At 38.5% G+C, this 24,302-nt stretch overlaps 1 long non-coding RNA gene and 1 pseudogene across 2 annotated transcripts in view; one reads left to right on the forward strand and one right to left on the reverse strand.

Annotated features, from left to right (window-relative positions):
- Positions 1-6,039: 6,039 nt before the first annotated feature.
- Positions 6,040-24,302, forward strand: part of LOC119624315 (uncharacterized) — a 44,921-nt gene continuing 26,658 nt past the window's right edge. For both annotated transcript variants that reach the window (XR_012090017.1, XR_005240366.2), the window contains exons 1-2: positions 6,040-6,108; positions 6,669-6,884. This is a non-coding gene — a long non-coding RNA (uncharacterized lncRNA). The remainder of the gene's footprint in view (positions 6,109-6,668; positions 6,885-24,302) is intronic.
- On the reverse strand, positions 13,092-13,460 carry LOC140709428 (large ribosomal subunit protein eL42-like; annotated as a pseudogene).

The raw sequence follows: 24,302 nt of genomic DNA on the forward strand, positions 1-24,302 counted from the left end.
CCTCTAGAAGAGCACAGAGTTGTCTTATCTATATAATTGTATTGAGTTAGAGACAGTATCATCAATGATTTTATATTCTTTGTTTTAAAATTCTAATAGCAGCAAGATGCTGTGAGGAAAAATGATTCACAGACACATTTTCCTCCTGCCTTCTAGCAATTTATCCTATAATATCTGTGTGAGGTCATTGAGGCTGTTAGGTGATATGGTAGTTTCCAAGTTTGACTGAGCATTGGAATTACCAGGGAGTGCTTTAAAAAAAAAAGTCAAGTTCCAGTTCTTACTCCAGATCTACAGACTGAGAAGTTCATTTGGCTAGAGTTTGGGAGTAGGAATGGAGGACAAGTGGAAAAGGATCTGAAATGCTTGTGGGATTGCCAGTGAATGGAAGCTCACCTCTCTTGCACAGTCTCAGAGTCCAGCAACCCTGAATAGGTTATTCAGAGGCAGAGGCTATGCCTTGTACAACACTGTATCCAATGCCCAGAACTCTCTCTGGCCAAAGGCACGCACTCAATAAACTTACACTAAATTAAAGAAGGGTTGACACTCTTCACCTTAAACTGTAAATGCTGATTATATATCTGCTCCCACACCCTGCCATCCCTAATGAGCCTGCAAGATGCTTAAGGTCCTGAATGATATCCTTTATATTAGCACACCAAAGTAAAATACAAAAAGTGTAAATACATGAAGCAATAAGTATAAGGAAGTTATTGAAACACATAAGAAATATAGTATATAAACTTACTATCAACTTTAACTAACTTTCTTTCTGATATCAAAGCCGCAAGCCAAGGCCTGTTGTGTTTTTGTTTGTTTGTTTTAAGAAAATGTAAGAGAAAATAAAATGTCAAGACTGGAGATAAGATTGAGAGGTCAGGAGAAAGAATCAGCCAAAGACTTCAGAAAACTGCTCCATGCTGAAGCACTATTGCATTGGACAGAGGAAGAGTCCTATTAAAAGGAGATTTTGCAATGTTTTTATTACACAACTGTTCATTAGCAACATATAGTCTCTGTTGGATTTTTGAATAAATAAATGTTTACATGATGTGAAGTGAATCCAACTATTATTTGCAAGAGATAATAAAGAGCTGATTAATACCATCTTTAGCAAGGACATTGAAAACTTCCTCATCCAGAAAGACAATGATTAACAGGGTAAATTTAACCAATGAGGTGCCGTGTTTTTTAAAAAAAGAGTCAAATGATAATAACAATTAATAATAAGCTTCAAAGCAATTTTCCCCAAAATGTAAAATTCAAGAACTAAAATTCAAGAATGTTCAGTTTCCTACATCTAACAAAATGAAATATTTTACCTTGTGCATCACGCTATGCAAATATATAAAAGCTCCCACACACATAATTTTTAGTGTGTAAGTCTCATATGAAGGCAGATTTTTGTGGTAATTTTTCATCTTTTTCTTTGGTAAGAAATGGAAATTATCAAAACATCCTATGGTCATTTTTTTCCTTTCAGTTTCTAATTATTTTCTAATTATTAAAATAATACGTTTTTTCATAAAGTACATGTAAGTGTAAAAGAACAGGAATAAAATTACCCATTAATATCTTGCCATATTTTATTTTTAAGTTCTTTATATAACTGAAATCTAGTATATAAATTTAGTATCTTGACATTTTTCCACTTACCATCTTTGAGAATATATTTAGACCTGTTTCTGATTGCTTTCTCATTATATATCCCTAGAAGAATAAATAGGGTGTAAACACTTGAAAGATTTAAAAGTATACAGACAAATTGCTTTCCAGAAATTTTGTACCCATTTGATAAGGGTGCTCATTCTGTTTCACTCTGCTTAGCACTTGATTTAAAAAAAAATTGTTCTCTGCTAATCTAAAAGACAAAAATGTAGTTTTCTTTTTGTTTTAATTTGCATTTCTTTGAGTCCTAGTGAGGTCATTAATATTTACTGGATTGTTATATTTTTATTATGTGAATGGAAGATTCACGCCCTTTGCCTGTTTACCTCCCAAGGTCTTGCTGCTTTTAAAAAAATCACTTTGTATGAGTTATTAATAAATTAAAATTATATACCTGTCTATCATGCTTCTTGCAAATACCAGTTTCTTCATTCTAAGTTACACTGATGGGAAGTTGAACTGATGAGAAAACATTACTTTTATAACAACTTTTTAAAAAAAGAAAATTAAAAAAAGAAATATTCATAAGCTGTTGATTATAAGACATAGATCTTAGCGATGTTAAAATGCATATAATGCTACAATATTAAAATATGAAGAATGTTAAAATGTAGAGTTGGCTCTGAATAGATACAGCATGATTTTATTATGGATTCTTATAATTGATTGGATCATGTGATAAGTATTGCTACTAAAGACAGTAATACGACCCAATATCTAAAAGTGTACCCAGTTTGATAAAATGCATGAATTTTAATATAGCTCATAAGATGTTGAATCAGTGGCAGTTACTTGACCTTGGATCATAAATTACTCTATTTAGTTGATACGTGCTGCTTGATGATGTAGTAATTGATGGGCAAGAATTCTGTTGTGAATGTTAATGCCATGTGTTGAGTTATGTTGTGCTAGTTCATTCTAGTTATTATCAGGAAACTTACACAGATCTATCTATACCTATGCCCATATATCTATACATGTGTGCGTCTATCTATCTATCTATCTATCCTAAGTGTGTGTGTTTTTGTGTATGAAATGAGTCATTAATGTTGAATGTTTAACATCTACAAAAGCTGCCATCACAAGGCCACTTTTCCAGAACTCTTTTCACATTCATTGTCTATCAAGAATCATAGAAAGGCCTAGAAAATGTGATCATTTTGAAACATGAGGATTTATTGACCTGGAGCTATGTATATGTAACTTGTTACAGTGGAACAAGCTCAATTGGGTTTCTCTTATCGGATAAAAAAGTATTTCTTGTATCTAAAGCCTGAATGTCGTACTGTAATTATTCCTCCTTACTATTCACTAGTCCAGGGATATTTTGTAACCCCTCACAATAACAATAAACACAGCTATCAACTGAGGGTATTAATGTGCTAACCACTTCAGAAATTTTGTGAAGAAAGAATAGTTCACATGGAACCAATAGATTGACTTCAACTTATTTGTGTATTCATTCCAACATTTTTTTGAGCACCTTCTGTGTGCCAGGCACTGTTCTATGTACTGGGACAAGCAAAAAAGACAAGGTCCCTGATTTCATGGTATTTACAATGCGATGGGTTTGGGGTGAGGAACAGATAATAAACAAGTGAACAAATAAGAAAATGCCAGAATGTGAATAAGAGCCATGAAGAATATAAAAATATAAAAAATAAAGATATGTGGTAGTGACTGGTGGGGATGCTACTTTAGTCAGGATTGCCAGGCAAGACCTGTCTAAGTAAATGTGTACTGATACGGTGCCCAGAACGATTCGCTCTTGAGTTCAGAGCTCATCAGCACCTGCCACTATATAATAAAGTTTTCTCTCTATGACCACAAGACAATGGTTTGTATTCATTGAAGTCTGTTGGTGTTGTATTAAAAGTAGCTTTATGCAACTCGTCTGTAATGTAAGCGTTTATAATTAGGTATAAATATGATTCAAAATGTAAGATAACAGTTGGTTTTAGGCAATACAATTTAAAATAGTTAAAAGATACCTCATACACAACCAGTCTGGCTGACTTCCATGAGAACAACTATCTCAGGTAGCCCCTTAAAACAAAAGACTGTGGTTATTTTTCCAGGGCAGTCGCTGACTGAGGACTGCTAATGGAAAAACTGTTTCTCTATGTCTGAATGAGTAAACTCAGTTCCTTAGGATCCAATGATTGCCAAAGCAAAGCTAATTTAATCCCTACATCCTTGTGCTCCTTCTCTTGGAATGATGGGAAAATGTAACATTTGCTCCCCTGCTGGTCTAGGAACCCTCCTTTTCTTCCCCTTTACCATGGGTCTAGGCACGGTGGGAGAGGACAATAATTCATGCTTTTGTTTTGCACATTTTCTGAGTACAAGTCATTCTACTTTTAGTTAGGTTTTTAAAATTAGTCTGTAATTAGTCAACATAACTCAGTCTCACCTACCTCACTCTTAATCCAGTCCTGCTGGATCTTGTCTTTGTTTAAAATTTTGATACTTTGTTCAGTATGGATTTTTTGCATTCACTTGAAGTCTCAAAATACTGTATTAAAATATTATTTGTCAGCAGGGCGCGGTGGCTCACACCTGTAATCCCAGCACTTTGGGAGGCCGAGGCGGGTGGATCACGAGGTCAGGAGACCATCCCAGCTGACATGGTGAAACCCCGTCTCTACTAAAAATATAAAAAATTAGCCAGACGTGGTGGCGGGTGCCTGTGATCGCAGTTACTTGGGAGGCTGAGGCAGGAGAATGACGTGAACCTGGGAGGTGGAGCTTGCAGTGAGCTGAGATCAGGCCACTGCACTCCAGCCTAGGAGACAGAGCGAGACTCCGTCTCAAACATACATACATACATACATAAAATATTATTTGTCTTGATCACTGATATCTTTGGCACCCCCTTAAATTTTGCCTGACTTATGTCACACTAGTCCCACTAGTCTTGAATGATATTAGAGCAGAGTCCACCAATTGACCACATTGAACTGTGAGAAACAAATGTTTGTTGTGCTAAGCCACTGAGATATGAGTGCACTTGCTATAGCAGCTGATGTCACTTACCCTAAGGAATGCAACTCATTAATCTCTCCTGAAATATTACTCAGTGGATATTTCTTAAGCTTTTCCTTTATGTTGTAAAGACTTAAATCTATGAATTTTCCAAAACTTCTTTTGTGGATAACTCAGGAGGCAAGCCAACAATTAGCTTCTATTACCATTTTGGAATCCATTAAAAACCTTATATATCTCCCATTCTAAAAGCATACATACACAGTTCTTGAGAAGCAGGATCACAGAGGGATTATATGTGCAGACTATGGAGTCAGATATTCCACATCTGAATTTCAGTTCGGCAGAATGTGAAATCTTACACTAGATACTAACTTCCCTAAACCTCAATTACTTCTTCTACAAAGATGGGGCACATAATAATACCTACTATTATGTGAGGAATAAATGAGATAAAACTTAGTATAAAGTAAGCACATGATCACTATTAGCAGTTACCGTTCTAATTTTCTTTTGGTTGGAGCCACTTCTTACCTCTCTCCCTCTGTTATTTGATGGAAATTTGAATTGGGAGGATAATTTTCAATCAAAATTACTAGATTTCTTTTTTCAGAATCATTGATGTTAAATGGAAATTTGAACTGCATATTAAACAAGGTGTACTCTGAAGAAGTCCTGTGGCAATCCTGTAGCTGGAGAAGGAAGTAATACAGACAGGAAAGGTGACAGGAGCCTTTTGGACTGCCACATCCAAAAACTTAAGTGCCAAGACTGGCTCCAGAGAGCCTGGTCTCCCACCCATATGGGAGCCATCAGCAGGGGAATTGTAAATAAGGATGGAGTCTCCTCACCCATTGGATTAAATTCAAAATTTGCAATGGCAGTGAGAATTAAGATATCTTTGCCAAAAAGATATCAAGAGAAACAATAGATGTTGGAATTTTCTTTTGAAGTCAGTTTCCCAAAGGGAATTTTTTTTTCCTTGTTTGTTACCTGTAAGTGTCTCAATTCACAGAAAGGATTAATAACACAAAGAAAAATGTTACAACATTCCCCAATGTCTTAATGACTATTTATAGGAAAGATTCTCCTTTGGCTGATGAGAGAAGATGAGACTGGATAAGAGAATTACTTTTTGTTTCAATTTACAGAAAAATATTTGCCTCCTGGATTATAGACTCATGTAAGCTTAAAGCCAAGAGGGACCCTAGAAATCACAAAATCACTCAAACATTAATTTATTCCTTTTTTGTTGTTGCAAAAGTGAAGGCCTCAAAAGGAAGTAGAAGCCAGGTCCCCTGGTTCTTGTCTAATGTTTATTCATTATAATATGATCTTTTGTCTGATGTGTTAGTCAGTTGTTTTTAAAGTTCTACAGTTATACAAAAGCCTTCCAATGACCTTCATGCCATCCAGACTTTGCAGCAGGACAGTGATATAATCATCTTAGTTGTAAGTTCTAATTCTTTTTATACTTACAATATTTAAAGTGGAAGGGATCAAGCAAGGGTTTCAAAATTAATACCAATATATATTCAAAAGGACGAGCAATAAAAGTTGCTTAGGGCTGGGACTCACATTCATCTGCTTTTGTTATTTAGAGCCTCAGATAAAATGATCTGTGCTTTTGTAGAATACAGAAGGAAGGAGGGGCAGCTGTGGAAGGGCTAATGGCCAAAGAGATTATCTTTGGAGGCACTTACGAGAGTCTAAGTGGCACAAAATCGGGATAAATTATGGTGTTACACTACTTTACACATTAATTCAACAAATACAAATATGTGCCACATGCTGCATGGGAAACGGCGAACCAAAGGCTGGGCTTTAAAAGGAGGCAAACATGTCAGGATAAGTAATGCAATCTGCTAAGCACAGTAACTAACTTGGATCTGAGGGGTCGGGCAGGGCTAGAGGGATGAAGACTGGCTTTGCAGGGTGAGTAATCACAGGTGGACAAGATAGAAGGGGTGTTCTTAGCAGAGGAAACACTAAATTGTAAATGTCTTTCATAGGAGATGGTGCCTCGTGAGCTAAATTCTGAAGGATGAGTAAGACTAGGTGGACAAGACAGGAAAGAACAATTCCGGCAGAGGAAGCAAAGCAAACTGCTAAGCTCCATTCCAGATTTCATAAGCTCCAGAAGGTCAGGGGGTATGTGCTGCTCAACTTGGTAATCCTGACTCTAGCATAAAGCATGGCCAAGGGTATGATATTGGAATGAATGATGGGTGAGTAAATCAATGGATGCATCTGGGAGGCAGGTATTCTCATTTTCAGTCCTCAGACTTTGGCACCGTGCCCCCAGATAGTGCCTGGGAATTTCCGTATTTTTCCAAACTCCCCTAACTTCTAGCATGAGGCATCCGTCATGCCTCTGTGACCAAGGGTAACATTTGGCAACAACTGCAGCTGCCCAAGACTCATCAGTTGGAAGTGGAGGAAGACACTGTTTTCTTAGCTTTGAGCTCTGCTGGGAAATGGAGTGAACCTAAATACAGAGACAAAAACATTCCTGCAGGATAAATCAAGTTGTCCCTTTATAAAAACATGGACTAGGGGCTGTGGGTGTGAATGGTAAGCATATTAAACTCTCCCTTACAGAGTGGGCAATCTGCCTTTGAAGTTGCTCCTTAAGTATTGTTGATTGTAGCTGGATAAGGTTCGCTGTCCCTCTAGCTACACAGGTGACGTGAGTTCAAGAGCAAAGTGGCTAACACTCTCCAGACCCCTCATCCCTGAAGCTTTCTCCTGCTTGTGGGCACTAAAGGTTAAGCTAGCAAACTGTGGTTGTAAGGGCATGCAGGAATCTTACTTTCATGATGTCGGGTTTTTTAAAGTATAAAAATAAGACATATAAGTGGTAAATGCTTTTTCAGACAGAATAAAAGGATAGCATAATCAAGTAATATTAGTTACTGTTGAACTTAAGTGATAAGTAAATGGGAGGAAGGTCAATATATCAGTCTTTCCACCTTGTGTATGTTTGTAATTTTCCATAATAAAGCATTTAAAAAAGAGTTACCATTCCTCCTCATGATCTGTATTCCCTTAGACTCCCTATCCCACTCTCCAGTTAGATATGATAGTGATTCCTTCTATATTCTTCCCCAAATTTTCTGACCATTTACAAGCTCACTTATGCATATACGGAGCCCATACTTTTTGTAAATAGTATTTTACAAAGTATATTATTCTGTACCTTGAGGTTTTCCTTCTTTACAATATAATGAGATTTTCCATGGCAGAATATGTAGTTCTACTTCATTCCTTTAATGGCTGTTTAGTATTCCATCAGAAGTAGATAACAGTCTGTAGTATTAACTTTTATTTACATCTTTGCAAATATAATAGGTGAAGAAGTATTTCATTAACTCTAAGTGAGGTTCAGTCTTTTTTTCATATGTTTATTGGTCATTCACATTTCTTTTTTTGTTAATTGCCCATTTGGGTCTTTTGCTCATTTCTCTTTTAGGGATTTTTGGGGGATTTTTTTCCTTTTTTTTGTAATATGTCTCTAATAACAAGGCAATTTTTCTTTTGTCTGATGTGTGTTGCAGATATGTGGGGTGCAGTATAGTGGTGTGGTTGAGAGTGACCCTCTAGAGCCAGAGGACCAGCTGCCTGAATACTTGTAACTATGTCTTGGTTTCAACTGTGACAATATGGCCATCCTACTCCATTGAAATATACTATTGGTAGATAATGTAATAAGATTTGTCATAATTGAGACCAAGAACACCAGAGGGGAAAAACTTTTCTGAGCCCGCAAAGAATTATAAACCTTCCTACAAGCCTTTCCCGAGAGCTTCCACAGATGGATCCAGAACACAGTGACTGCTGTCAGAGGCTGAAGACTTCCCATTTTGCAGACTGATGGCTCATTTGGAAGTGCAATCCCTCCAGGAGGCCCTGACTACTGAACCACCCCCACCTCCCACCACTTCCTTGTCTTCTCTCCTCACCCACTTACTTACCTGCTCCCCCACCAGGAGATCAACTTCTTGGTACACTGTCAGCCAGGGAAACTCACCAAGCACTGTAGAAACAACATTGTTATCCTTGATCCCCACCCCAAGACATAAGCCCAACTGGTATCCCATTCTCTTCCTTCTCAACCCAATCCCCATTCCTCACCTCCCTTCCAGATCTTCCCTCTGAGCCCTCTGTAACTCCCATCCCATGATTCAGCCCCCTACAGCCTGGACCTCTTCATTGAGCCTTCCCTCCTTGACTTGATTGAAACCTGGCTCCACCAGAAACACTCAGCAGCTCTGTCTCAAGCGAAAGTTGCTCTCTTTCCCACATTCCATATAAAACCTTGGAATCAAAAGGTTAGATCATGATCTTCTTTACTCCCTGCTTCTGCTTCCAGGCCATTTCTCCCTTACCACTTGTGAAATTTTTTCCTATTTCTTGCCACTAAACTTACAAATTTACCTATAGTTTGACCTTTTCTTTCAATCCTCTTTTCCTCCCATTTCAATATTCCTGCCTGTCCAGGGTTAACCTCTCCACCTGTTCTCTTGATCTTATTCCCCTCCCACCACATGAAGGAACTTATCCTACTGGTTTTTCTCCCCGTCTTGTACCTTCAACCTCTACTTCTCCATGGATGACCCCTTCCCATCAGTACAGTTGGCAGAACAATATGAGTGGACCCAGTGGGTAATGGTTAACAGCACAGACTCCGGAGCCAGGTAGCCTAGTGACAGATGCTGACACCACTCTTTCGCAGCTGCATGGCTATAAGCTACTTTTTTTATCTGTAAAATGGAGACAATAAGAATACCTCTCCTTATGCAGATTAAATCAGTGAACACGTGCAAAGCTTTTAGAACAGTAGCAGCCCATTCACAGGTATTATGCAAGCATTTGTTAAGTAATTCAGCATTTTAAGATGTCTCTCCCTTTACACATGAATCAAACACACAAACAATACGCTCTTCCTAGTTCCCCGTGTCTTCTGCACCCACCACCCTATTGTCTTTCCTTCCCTGGACCAGCCAGCTGTACTTTTTGAGTCTCCTACATTTATTTCACCACTTTGTCACTTTATGTTTATAACCCAACTTCCAGTTGACCTCCTGCAATTGGAATTCACTAAATCCGATCTTACCAAGGGCACGACTTGCAACCTCCTACTTGAATCCATAGTCACTTTTTAGTCTTCATTCACTTGTCATAGCTGTTTAGTGTCACCAATTATTCCCTCCTTTAAAGGCTCGCTAGAGCTAGAAGACTAGCTCCATGCCACCATCTCTTCTATTTCTCAACCCAGCAATACAGCCACTCCTCTTACTCCCTTTTATGTTCCTTTTGTTGGCAAAATCCCTTAAACAGGAGTGTACTTAGGCTTCTCTTCTAGGTTCTTCCTGTGATCTCAGGCTTGCCATCTATATGCAGTTGCTTTTCAAATCTCTGTATCTATCCAGCCAGTTGCCTCTTGGAGATCAGCACTTGGATGAGGCACTAAACTCAGTAAGTTCAAATGTGTACATTAGTGTGCCTCCTTCCAAACATTTCCTACTGTCTGAATTCCTGCTCTTAGAGAATGGTGCCAGCATCCATCCTGTTGCCCAAGTTTGCAACCCAGACTCACTTATTGGATGTGCCCCCTACCTAAGTCTCCACAGCTTACTAATCATCTATTGGCTCTAATATCTTCTCAATCGAATTTCTTGTCCAACAACCGCCACTATCTTCACTACGTTTATTTTAATTTCTGGCCTAGATCACTGTCTCCAGACTTGCCCTGTCTCCTCCTCACTAAAGCCAGAGTGATCCTTCTAAAACTGATTGGATTCCCTGTCTCCCTGGCTGAAAGCATGTTAATGACTATCCATTGCCCCAGAGTCTATCCAAATTCTTAACCCAGTAACTAGGGTATCTTGGAGGTCACTTGCACCTGCCACAGAGGTGATTTTTAAAAATTGAGGAATTTTGTGAGCCAGTTGTTAAATTGCTGGTGGCTGAAATTCGTACCACAGAAATCAGCAGATATCCCCGGTGCTAGTTAACTAGTATTCTTCATCTACCCAGCCTCACCTCTTAACGCTCCCCTGCTGGAATTCTGCTGTTCAGCCAGACTGAACTACTGTCAATCGTCTCTCACTTCTGCACCCTTATACCACCACTTTCTCTGGGGGGAATCTTCTCCGCTCTCTCCTGGCTGTTTCCCAGTCATCATTTAGGTCTTACATGAGCAGCCACCTCCTCAAAGAGGACTTTTCTGAGGCTCTGCCCTCAAGTTGACCAATGCAACCCTTCTATGTACTCTCACAACATCGTGTGCTACATTAGCCTCTGTCTACATCTGTGACTACTTACAAATTGAGGGCTTGCTACTTTCTACACAATCCTCACAGCAATCATATGAGATGGTTATTATCTTAGATGAAGACACTTAGGCTAAGATCAGTTGTCGTTTGTGCACAGTAACACACCATTTATCAAATGCCTGGTACTTATCTTAGTACATAACACTTACCCATTCATTTGTCTGAATCACTCACTAGCCTGTAAGCTCCATGAGGGTAGGGTCTGCCTTTTATACCCAATACTGGCACTTGGTAGATGTTCAACATATGTAGATATTAAATACATTAATTGTAAAATACCAAAATAACTGCTTGCTATATTCTTATTTTTATTTCCAATTTTTATTTTAAGTTTAGGAATACACGTGCAGGATGTGCAGGTTTGTTACGTAGGTAAATAGGTGCCATGATGGTTTACTGCACAGATCATCCCATCACCCAATTATTAAGCCCAGCATCCATTAACTATTCTTCCTGATCCTCTCCCCTTTCACCCCCCAAGGGAGGGCCCTCCAGTAGGCTCCAGTGTGTGTTGTTTTCTGCCATGTATCCATGTGTTCTCATCATTTAGCTCCCACTTATAAGTGAGAACATGTCATATTTGGTTTTCTCTTCCTGTGTTAGTTTGCTAAGGATAATGGCCTCCAGCTCCATCCATGTCCCTGCAAAGGACATGATGTTGTTCCTTTTTCTGGCTGCTAATAGTATTCCATGGTGTATATGTATCACATTCTCTGTGTCCAGCCTGTCACTGATGAACATTTAAGTTGATTCCATGTATTTGCTGTTGTGAATGATGCTGCAGTGAACATACATGTACATGTGTCTTTATAATAGAATGATTTATATTCCTTTGGGTATATACCTAGTAATGGGATTGTTGGGTCAAATGGTATTTCTGCCTCTAGGTCTTTGAGGAATTGCCACACTGTCTTCCACAATGGCTGAACTAATTTGCACCCTCATCAGCAATCTAAAAACATTCATTTTTCTCCCAACCTCGCCAGCACTTGTTGTTTTTTGACTTTTAACAGTAACCATTCTGACTGGTGTAAAATGGTATCTCATTGTGGTTTTGATTTGTATTTCTTTAATGATCAGTGATGTTGAGCTTTTCCTCATATGTTTGTTGGCCGCATGTATGTCTTCTTTGTAGAAGTATCTGTTCATGTCCTTTGTCCATTTTCTAATGGAGTTGTTTGGTTTTTTCTTGTAAATTTGTTTAAGTTCCTTATAGTTGCTCGATATTAGACATTTGTCAGATGAATAGACTGCAGAAATGTTCTCCCATTCTGTAGGTTGTCTGTTTACTCTGTTGATAGTTTATTTTGCTGTGCAGAAGCTCTTTAGTTTATTTATTTATTTATTTAGATGTAGTCTTGCTCTGCTGCGCAGGCTGAAGTGTAGTGGCACGATCTTGGCTCACTGCAACCTCTGCCTCCTGTGTTCAAGCAATTCTCACATCTGAGCCGCCCAAGTATCTGGGACTACAGGCGCCTGCCACCATGCCTGTCTAATTTTTGTATTTTTGGTAGAGATGGGGTTTCACCATGCTGGCCAGGCTGATCTTGAACTCACATGATCTTGAACTCAGACCTCAGATGATCTGCCTGCCTTGGTCTCCCACAGTGCTGGGATTACAGGTGTCAGTCACCACACCTGGCCTCTTTAGTTTAATTAGATCATTTGTCAATGTTTACTTTTGTTACAATTGCTATTGGCATCTTTATCATGAAATCTTTGCCCATGCCTAAGTCCTGAAGGGTATTGCCTAGGTTTTCTTCTAGAGTTGTTATTGTCTGAGGTTTTACATGTAAATCTTTAATTCATCTTGACTTGATTTTTGTCATGGATGATGTTAGGAAGGGGTCCAGCTCAAATTTTCTTCATATGACTAGCCAGTTGTTCCAGCACCATTTATTAAATAGGGAATCATTTCCCCATTGCTTGTTTCCTCAGGTTTGTCAAATATCAGATGGTTACAAGTGTGTAGTCCTATATTTCAGTTCTCTATTCTGTTCCATTGGTCTATGTGTCTGTTCTTGTACCAGTATTCTGCTGTTTTGGCTACTGTAGCCCTGTAGTATAGGGTTTGTTTTGTTTTGTTTTGTTTTGTTTTTAACATAAACTTAAGATTTTATTGTCTTCATAATAAAGCAAAAGATGATACAACTGGATCACTTGGTCCTTTCTCTTTTTATCTCCTCATAGTTCAAAATGTTTGCATCTTTTATTAGCCAGTATTCTCTTAGATCTGCAGTTGGGCTGAACACATTCAAGCCTTAGCACAATCTTCTTTGTAGTTTTAGCCTTTTTCTGGAAAATCAGCTTAGTTTGCCCACCATGGCCACTCTGCTTCCTATCATAATATCACTTTTACTGGGCATACTGAAAGTCCTTGCCCTTCTTACTCTGTGTCACTTTATGGGATTGGTGCTTGCCACACTTTTTACAGGAAGTCCAGTGGGTCTTAGAAACGTTCACCATGTTTGCACGAGCACTATCACCACAGAGAGAAAGAGGATGGGCCAGAAATGGAAGTATATACGTGTAGTATAATTTGAAGCCAGGTAGTGTAATGCCTCCAGCCTTGGTGTTTTTACCTGGGATTGCCTTGACTATCCATAGGGTTCCATGTGAATTTTGAAACAGTTTTTTTTTTTTTTTTTAATTCTGTGAAGAATGTCAATGGTAGTTTAATGGGGATAGCATTGAATCTATAAATTGCTTTGGGCAGTATGGCCATTTTCACAATACTGATTCTTTCCATCCATGAGCATGGAATGTTTTTCCAGTTTTTTGTGTGTCTTCTGATTTCTTTGAGCATTGGTTTGTAGTTCTTCTTATAGAGGTCCATCACTTCCCTTGTTAGCTGTATTCCTGGGTATTTTATTCTTTTTTGTGGCAATTGTGAATGGGAGTTCATTCATAATTTGGTTCTTGGCTTACCTGTTGTTGTTGTGTAGGAATGCTAACAATTTTCACACATTGACTTTATATCTGGATACTGCTGATGTTGCTTATCAGCTTAAGAAACTTTTAGGCTGAGATGATGTGATTTTCTAGATACAGGATGTCATCTGCAAACAAAGATAGTTTGACTTCCTCTCTTCCTGTTTTAATACGCTTTATTTATTTCTCTTGCCTGCTTTCCCTGACCAGAACTTCCAGTACTATGTTGAATAGGTGAGAGAGGCAAACTTATCTTGTGCCAGTTTTCAAGGGGAATGCCTCCAGCTTTTGCCCATTTGGTATGATATTGGCTGTGGGGTTGTCATAGATGGCTCTTATTAATTTGGGGTATATTCCTTAAATTTTTGAGAGTTTTTAAGATGAAGGATATTGAATTTTATTGAAGGCTTTTACTGCACCTATTGAGATAATCAAGTGGTTTTTGTCTTTAGCACTGTTTATGTGAGGAACCACATTTATTGAGTTGCACGTATTAAACCTGTCTTGCATCCAGGGGATGAAGCCTACTTGATTCTGGTAGATAAGCTTTTTGATATGCTGCTGAATTCAATTTGCCAATATTTTGTTCAGGATTTTTGCATTGATGTTAATTAAGGATATTGGCCTGAAATTTTGTTGTTGTTGTATCTCTGCCAGGTTTTGGTATCAGGGTGATGCTGGTCTCAGAATGAGTTAGGGAGGAGTCCCTCCTTTTCAATCTTTAGGGATAGGTTTAGTAGAAATGGTACCAGGTCTCCTCTTTACCTCTGGTAAAATTCAGTTGTGAATCTGTCTGGTCCTTGGCTTTTTTGGTTGATAGGCTATTTACTATGCCTCAGTTTCAAAACTTATTATTGGTCCATTCAGGGATTCAATTTCTTCCTAGTTCAGTCTTGGAAGGTTGTATGTGTCCAGGAATTCATTCTTTTTTTCTAGATTTTCTAGTTTGTGTGCATAGAGGTGTTCACAGTATTCTCTGATGGTTGTTTGTATTTCTGCAGAGTCAGTAGTAATATCCCCCTTATCATTTCTGATTGTGTTTATTTGAATTTTCTCTCTTTTCTTCTTTATTTTTCTACCTAGCGGTCTATTTATTTTATTAATTTTTTCAAAAAAAAAACACTTCCTGTATTCATTGATCTTTGGACAGATTTTTCATGTCTCTATCTCCTTCAATTTAGTTCCGGTCTTGGTTATTTCTTGCCTTCTGCTAGCTTTGGGGTTTGTTTGCTCTTGATTCTCTAGTTCTCTTGGTTGTAATATTAGGTTGTTAACTTGATATCTTTCTAGCTTTTTGCTGTGGGCATTTAGTGCTATAAATTTCTGTCTTAACACTGCTTTAGCTGTATCCCAGAGATTCTGGTATGTTGTGTTTTCGTTCTCATTAGTTTCAAAGAACTTCTTGATTTTTGCCTTAATTTCATTATTTACCCAAAAGTCATTCAGGATCAGGTTGTTCAATTTCCATGTAGTTGTGTGGTTTTGAGTGAATTTCTTAATATTGAGTTCTAATTTGATTGTGCTGTGGTCCAAGAGATTGTTTGTTATGATTTCAGTTATTTTGCATTTGCTAAGGAGTATTTTACTTCTGATTATGAAATCAATTCTAGAGTAAGGGTCACATGGCAATGAAAATGTATATTCTGTGGTTATTTGGTGGAGAATTCTGTAGATATCTATCAGGTCCACTTGATCCAGAGTGGAGTTCAGGTCCTAAATATCTTTGTTAATTTTCTGTCTTTATGATCTGTCTACTATTGTTAGTGGGGTGTTAAAGTCTCCCACTATTATTGTGTGGGAGTCTGTCTCTTTGAAGGTCTCTAAGAACTTGCTTTATGAATCTGGGTGCCTCTGTATTGAGTGCTTATATTTAGGTATATTTAGGATAGTTAGCTCTTCTTGTTGAACTGAACCCTTTACCATCAGGTAACACCCTTTTTTGTCTTTTTCTTTTTTTTTTTTTTTTTTTTTTTTTTGGTTTAAAGTCTGTTTTGTCAGAAACTAAGATTGCAACCCCTGCTTTTTTCTGTTTTCCATTTGCTGGATAAATTTTCTTCCGTCCTTTTATTTTGAGCCTATGTTTTTCTTTGCATATGAGATGGCTCTCTTAAAGACAGCATATCAGCGGGTCTTGGTTCTTAATCCAGCTTGCCATTCTGTGTCTTTTAATTGGTGTATTTAGCCCATTTATATTTAAGGTTAGTATTGTTATGTGTCAATTTGATTCTGTCGTCATGATATTAGCTGATTATTTTACAGACTTACTTATGTGGTTGCTTTGTATTGTCACTGGTCTGTGTACTTTTTGTATAGACCAGGGTGCATATCATCACTGGTCTGTGTGTTTTCATAGTGTCTAGTAATGGTTTTTCCTTCCCATATTTAGTGCTTCCTTCAGGAGCTCTTGTAAGGGAGGTCTGGTGGTAGCAAATTCCCTCAGCATATGCTTGTTTGAAAAGGGTCTTATTTCTCCATGGCTTATGAATTACTTCAGCCAGATATGAAATTCCAGGTTCGAAATTCTTTCTCTTTAAGAATTTTGAATACTGGCCCCCAATGTCTTCAGGCTTGTAGGGTTTCCACTGTTAGTCTGATGGGCTTCCCTTTGTAGGTGACTTGCCTTTCTCTCTGGCTGCCCTTAACATTTTTTTTTTCATTTTGACCTTGGAGAATCTAAGGATTAAGTGTCTTGGGGATGATCTTGTGGAATATCTTACTGGGGTTCTCTGCACTTCCTGAGTTTGAATGTTGGCCTGTCTAGTTAAGTTGGCGAAGTTCTCCCAGATGATATCCTGAAATATGTTTTCCAAATTGGTTCCATTCTCCCCATCTCTTTCAGGTAGCCCAATCAGTCATAGATTTAGTCTCTGTATATAATCCCATATTTCTTGGAGGTTTTATTAATTCCTTTTTATTCTTTTCTCTCTATTCTTATCTGCCTGTCTTATTTCAGAAAGATTGTCTTCAAGCTCTGAGATTCTTTCCTCTGCTTGGTCTGTTCTGCTATTAATACTTGTGATTGCATTGTAAAGTTCTAGTAGCATGTTTTTCAGCTCTGTCATGTCAGTTATGTTCCTTACTATACTGACTATTTTGGCTGTCAGCTCCTGCATTGTTTTATCATGTTTCTTAGTTTCTTTGCCTTGGGTTACAACATGCTCTTTAGCTCAGCAAAGTTTATTTTTATCCACATTCTGAAGCCTACTTCTGTCATTTCAGCCATCTCAGCATCACCCAGTTCTGAGCCCCTGCTGGAGAACTCTTGTGATCATTTGGAGGAAAGGGGGAACTCTGGTTTTTTGAGTTTTCAGTGGTTTTATGCTGACTTTTTCTCATCTGTGTGGGTTTATCTACCTTCAATTTTTGAGGTTGCTGACTTAGGATGGGCTTTTTGTGGGGTTTGTTATTGTTTTGGCTTTTTTCTTTTAACAGTCTGGCTACTCTTCTGTAGGAATGCTATGATTTTGCTAAGCATCTGCTCCAGACCCTAATTGTTTCAGTTTTCCCAGTACCTGGAGGTATCACCAGTGAAGACTGTGAAACAGTAAAGATATTAGCCTGCCCCTTCCTCTGAATGCTCCGTCCCAGGAGGGTACTGACTTGTTGCTTGCCTGAATGTACCTGTAGGAGGTGGCTGGAGACCCCAGTTGGAAGGTCTCACCCCATCAAGAGGAAGCAGTCTCAGTCTGGCTGCATTTTGGTAGAGTAGCTATGCTGTGTTGAGGATCTCTTCAGCCCCTGACTCGTTTGTGCTCTCCATGGTCTGCAAGCTGGACTGGCTGAGATGCCCAAACAGCCAAGGTGGTGGCCTGCCCCACCCCCCAGGCCCTCTATCCCAGGGGGAAATTAGAACTCTGTCAGTGGTAGAACACAGGCAGTGGTTGCTGGGGGTGCCCTGACTGGGAGGACCCACCCAGTGAGAAGGAATGAACCCAGATCCTGTTTGTAGATTCAGTTTGGCCATGCCTTGGCAACATAGCCATGCTGTGCTGGAGAACTGCCTCTGTCCCATTGTTGGCTTGAACTAAGCCCAGGCAGGAATGACTGAGTCATCCAAACAAACAAGGGTGCAGCTCCCCACCCTAGCACTCCATCCCAGGGAGAGAGAAGAGCTCTGCCCATAGAATAAGGGCAGGCAGGGGTAGCTGAAGGTCCCAACTGGGAAGTCCCGCCCAGTGAGGAGGAACGAATCAGGGTTCTGATCAAAGAAGCAGTCTTGTCACATTCTCTGCTACACTGGCACCCTTCCTCATCAGGACCATTTGCACTCTCTAAAGCCTGCAGCCTGTAATGGCTGAGTCTATCAAACAGCAGAGATGGTGGCCCACCTCTACCCCCAGGGCCTCCATTCTGTCTCAGGCAGGCTCCACCCTGTTGCTGGTGGCTAGCTGGAATTCCAAGCCAGTGGGTCTTATCTTATGAGGTGCCATGGAAATGGGGCCCACAGACCAATGTTTCTCAGCCCCCTGGATTAAGCCCCCTTCCTGGGGTATGTACGGACCTCCCATCTTGCTGAGGATCCCAAGTCAAAGTATGTAAAGCTCCTGGGTCTCTGTGTGTGCCTGAGCAACTACTCTGCTAAAATTTCACACAGTTCTGTGTGTTGGACCGAAAGCCCTGGTGGTGTGGGCTCACGAGGGGATCCTGATTGGAGGGTTGCAAAGATCTGTGGAAGGAGCGTGGTTCCCTCGGGTCACACATTTACTCACTGCTTCTCTTGGCTAGGGGTAGGGATTCCCTTGGCTCTATGTCACTCCCAGGTGGGTCATCATCCTACCCTGCTTTTCTTTCTTCTCAGTAAGTTGAGTTGTTTTCCTCATCAGTACCAATGCGAGTACCTGGATATTTCAACTGAAGGTGCTGTATTCACTCGGCCCTTTCATTCCTGTCCTTGAGAGCTGCACACCACAGTTGCTTCTACTCAGCCATCCTGGACCCTTCCCCGCCCCCAATTTTACATTATAACATTCACAACTTTTTTCCCCAACATCATATTAATATTCATAAATTCTCTAGAAGCTTATAAATAATGCTGACTAGAAAATTTACCCACTAATCTCCATAAGTAGCTGGTACAAGACTCCTTTTTCAGGAAACAGCAATCAAGAGTACACTCTAAATAGCTGTTAGACAGATCTCCCTTGATGACTTCCATCCACCCCCATCAAGCCTTAGGAGCTGGGACTTCTAAAAGCTTTGGCTTTTCGGGGTCCTTTAAGATACTGAAGCTCTTTTTCAGTGTTTTGGGTTAAGTTGTGATTTCTCCATGACTACTGCTGAGACAATTGACGCTTTCTCATAGTACCAAACAGCAGCCAAGAAATGGTTTTGAAACTAAATCAGGGACAAAGGTTATGAACCTGAGGCCTTTCACTTTGCTGTTCCAGTCTTTGGGTTGTACTGTGGATTAATAGGGTACAGCTTTAAAGAAGTCGAGTTTTATCCTATGAAGAACCTTCCTCCAACGAAATGATATTCATTTGAAAATGAAATTGCCCCCAACAGACTTCACCTCTTGAATTTCTTCAGCATTCATGATTAATGTCTACAATACTCCAGTGACACATTCCCTATCAGTAGCCTCCTCAGTGCTATTGTTTCACTATCTTGGTTCCCTAAACAGATCTGAAACTCCCTAGATGGCAAGAGAGTTTATCCTTTTGGGAATGGGTCTGTTTGTTTTCTGTAGGCATAGAAATGGTTTATTTAATTCATTAAGAAAAATCTGCCAGTATAAGATAAAAGATTCTTTCCAAGTTAGTCCATTAAAAATTGCTTCCTTATAAATGACATCTCAAACTAATTACTCCTGAAGACTGGTTACCAGAAGCAAAGACGCAATAATGGGAAACCACTCTACTTTTTAAAAATTGAAGTAAAACTGTTATAGTAGAAAGGCTTATTCTCCCTTTTCTTTAATCTCCCTTGGTAATGCACTTGGAATATCCAGACTGAAATAAACTTTGTTATGATAGTCTCATAATGGGTTATTTGCCTTGTTCAGGTTACTGTACTTGAAGGAGATTCTTTAACTCAGGACAATAAGAAAAGACAAAAATATTTGTTGAAAGTAAATGAAACCATATTGTATACTGTATATCATGTATATAATGAACAGTAGCTTATATTATTACTATTGATACCAGTAAGTATGGAAAAGTTGTTTTGATTAGAATTTCCTGTTATGATCATTTTTCTAAAATTGTGTGCCAAAAACGATATTTGCAGGGAATTATTGGCTACAGTCATTATCAGATCACTAACGTATTACCAATGAAGAGCTGGCATCTTGGCCATAAGCTTAAATTTTGAATTTCCAAATATAAACTTCTGAACAGGATTTTTTTCTTCTGTTTTAAAAAATTGGGATATAATATACATTCAGTAAAGTACTCAAATCTTAAGTGCACAGCTTAATCACTCTTTACATATATATACACCCATAGAACTACCACACAGATAAAACAGTGGGTACTTCTAGCCTCCTAGAAGGCTTCCTGATGACCACCCTGAGTTAGTATCCTCCGAAGATAGCCACTATTCTTCTATCACCATAGATTAGTTTTAATTATCCTTGAACTTCATATAAATGGATTCATAGTGGTATTCTTTTGTGTCTAGCTTCTTTTCATTCAACATTATGTCTGTGACATGTATCTTGTTGCACGTAGCGATAGCTTGCTCTTTTTCACTGTTGTGAAATATTCTACTGTTTCTGATAATATTCGGGTTGATTTTAGTCTTCGGTTATTATGAACAAAGCAACTATGAACATTCCTATACAGGTTTGAGGATGACATATTTCTCCTGGGTATATACTTAAAAGTGGAATTTATGGATTATAGAGGAGGCTATGTTTGGAATCTTTATCTATAGCTAATTTTTTTTTAAGTAGTGGTGGGAGGAAGGAAAATTATCTTCTGCTGATGTCTATTGTATACTTGATATTCTGGGAGAGTAGTTATAACTGAAGTTGGTGAATTTGAACAGAAACATTTCTAGGTAAAATCTCAAGGAGTGAGTGAATAAGGTCAGAGGGCATCTGAACTACAACACTAATATATTGAATTTGGGCCAATGATAATTTTTCGTATCCTATTTGACCCTCTGGGGAAATGCTAAAGTTCCAAAGATTATGGTCATTAAGAATTCTTGGAAAGATGGGAGGGTTTTAATTAGAGTCCACTTCAAGACCTGTGAAACAACACAAAGCCACCTGTGAATCCCCAGTAATTATTGAGGGACACTTTTTCACAAAGAAGTAAGTGATGCTCTCATCTAACTTTACCTTTTCCATTGGCCACTGTAGGATTTGAAACTTCCACATGGAACTAATCAGTGAGAATAAGATTTCCACTTACTATTTCATTTACAGCACCCACCTTCGAATAAAATGTCTCCTCTTCTCTCTTAGAGTTTTTCCTAGGTTTGATTTAAAGTCTTTGTGTGGGGAATAAATCTGGTGCCAAGAACAAGTTAATAATTAAATTTTGCTTATCCTCTAGGGAAGCTGAAGTCTGATCAACTTCCTTCACATTGTAGAACTGTTGCTTCTTTCCCTTGAATGCTCTCCTGCCCTCCCCCACTCTCCTCCAATCACCACACACAAATGATATGTGTTTACTTTTTCTACCTTAGTCTCATTTTGCAAATCACTTTATTTTTTGTAAAACCCCTTTGATAATGCAAACCTATAACTACCTTCTCACATCCCATTGATGTTAGATCAATTTTACAAGGGTTATCTTGAAGTTTTTTTCTAGATCTTAAAAAAAAAAAAAAAAAAAAAAAAAAAAAAAAAAAAAAAATCCTGGGAATAGTTCCAGACTTTTTGATTAACTGGGCAGTTCTGGAAAGTAAGGCTGTTCCTCACTTGAATTACAGTATTTGTTATTGGCCCTTCATACTAGGGTGTGCTGCTGAAAGTTTCTGCTAATACCGGATGTAACAGCTTGGATTCTCATGGCATTGTTCATTCTGAGGTCATTTTACCTTCGTTTATATATCTTTATTTAGAATTCTTATAAATGAGTCAATCATTAGACTTTTTCTGCAAAACTCTATCAAGTCCTTATCATAGTGACCAGTGTAGCCCTCAGATCTTTTCCTTTCTGATGAACTTAACTTCTGTTGCACCAATTTAACTTTGTTTCAAAGGAACTTGGATTAGAGCAGACTATTTTATATACACTATGTAGGCAACTACTCTTCAGTGACTATCAACTTTGTTCCTAAGTTGGAATTTACATGCACAATTTAGAAAATGGTGATGACTATTAATTTTCTTCAAATTAATTAGTAGCATGTGGCTACATGAGGAACCCAAATGAGTTGAGAGTCATCACATGTTGATGACAAAGCCAGGTCAGCTCCACCTTCACGAGATGGGGGCAGGAGTCGCTTCTTGCTAAATGGCTTTTTGCATATCTTGAAACTAGAAGGGAAGGAACTAATGTTCACTGAGAATGCCACATGCCAAACACTCTGCAGACACATTACATGGGTTAACTGAAAATTTATGACCACAGGAGAGTAGTGATATAACTTTTCCTACCAAGAATGGGGAATTCCTTAACCGATGGGTGTTATGAATTTGACAGATCCTTGTCCAAGCTGAAGGAGGTTTCTTTAGGGATGACTAGAAGGAGCTGAGCAGTTAAGTTTAAAGACTTTCCTGTCTTGAATAATTATTGGCTCAACTCATGAACGTATTTTCTCAATTGCTGCTTTCTGCACACTTTGGCCTTGCATATCTCTGGCTCATTAAGTATTTAAAGCCACGTATTAATAACGTGCTTATCTGCTTTCATATTGCTGTGTATTTGCTATTCTCTGGATGGGGTTTCTCCTGGGTTACTGATCAGTTCTTATATCCTGCTTGGACTGCCTGATCTTCCCACTTTTCAAGAAACTCCTAGCAATATGCTTGGTTGCCTCCAGATTTTATACCTGCCAACTTTTTTGCTGATTCCTCCCATATATCACTTGACTCCCAGTCAGTTCTGGACTTGTACCACCTTATTTGGCTTAGATTCTTGTGTAACCTCACTCTGCGTCTGAGACATAGGACATGATCGATTAGGGCTCATAGGATTGTCCATACCTACTACACTTGTGTGCAGTTAAATGAAATGGGTCGCGTTAACCAAAAGTTATCACCAAAATGATTCCGCAATTATTGTTTCTATTAGCTTATAGATCTAGGCTTAAAAACAAAATCAAATGGTATTCAAATAGCTCATCTGAAAACCAACAAAAAGTTGCAGAAGAATCTAGATCTGCTTATCTATTTTTTTGAAGAACAGCATCTAATGATTTGCTAACATCTATGAAGTAAGGATCTATATGTCAGCATCTTTTTCTGATGTTGGATAAGTTTTGTAAGATACAAAACAATTGTAAGCCTCTGATTTTATAAATATAGAATGAACTTAATATAGTGCCAGTTATCAGATATTTAGTTTATATTTATTTAATTATTCAAAAGATGAAATAAGACACACATAGCATAAAATTTACCATTTTAACCATTTTTGAGTCTCCAGTTCAGTTGTTAAATACATCCATAGTGTTGTACAACCATCACCACCATCCATATTCAGAACTCTTTTCATCTTCCTCAAGTAAAACTCTATACCCACTAAACAAGAACTCCCCATTCCTCCCACCAAGGCCCTTTCAACTACCATTCTACTTCCTGTCTCTATGAATTTGGCTACTCTAAGTAGTCATATTAAGTGAAATCATATAATATGTGTCTTTTTGTGCCTGGCTTATTTCACTTAGCATAGTATCCTCACAGTTCATCCATGTTATAACTTTTGTTAGATTCTTCTTCCTTTTCAGGGCTGAATAATATTCCATGTAATTTATATACCACATTTTGTGTATTATTCATCCATCAATGGACACTTGGGTTGCTTTCATATTTTAACTATTATGCATAATCTAACAGAGCTGCTATGAACTTGGGTATACAAATATCTCTTTGAAACCCAAATTCAATTCTTTTGGGCATATACTCAGTAGTGGAATTGTTGAATCATATGGTAATTTTTAATTTTTTTGTGGGCCACTATACTGTTTTCCACGGTGACTGTCCATTGAACATTCCCACCAATTGGGTACCACAAGGGTTCCAATTACTCCACGTCCTCATGAACAGTTGTTATTTTCTGTTGTTTCTTTCTTATGTTTTTGACAATAACCATCCTAATAGGTGATCAGAAGATTCATGTTTAAAAAATAGTTTTTTGTAAAAGGCATGGTAATTTCTGTGTGAGATGAGAATGGTTACGTGCTTATTAAATGTAGTTCATCTTTCAAATGACTGTGATTAATTCCTTCCCTCCTTCTATGTACATGCCACACTCCCAT

The sequence above is a fragment of the Chlorocebus sabaeus genome, chromosome 20, assembly GCF_047675955.1.
Source record: "Chlorocebus sabaeus isolate Y175 chromosome 20, mChlSab1.0.hap1, whole genome shotgun sequence".
Classification (NCBI taxonomy): domain Eukaryota; kingdom Metazoa; phylum Chordata; class Mammalia; order Primates; family Cercopithecidae; genus Chlorocebus; species Chlorocebus sabaeus.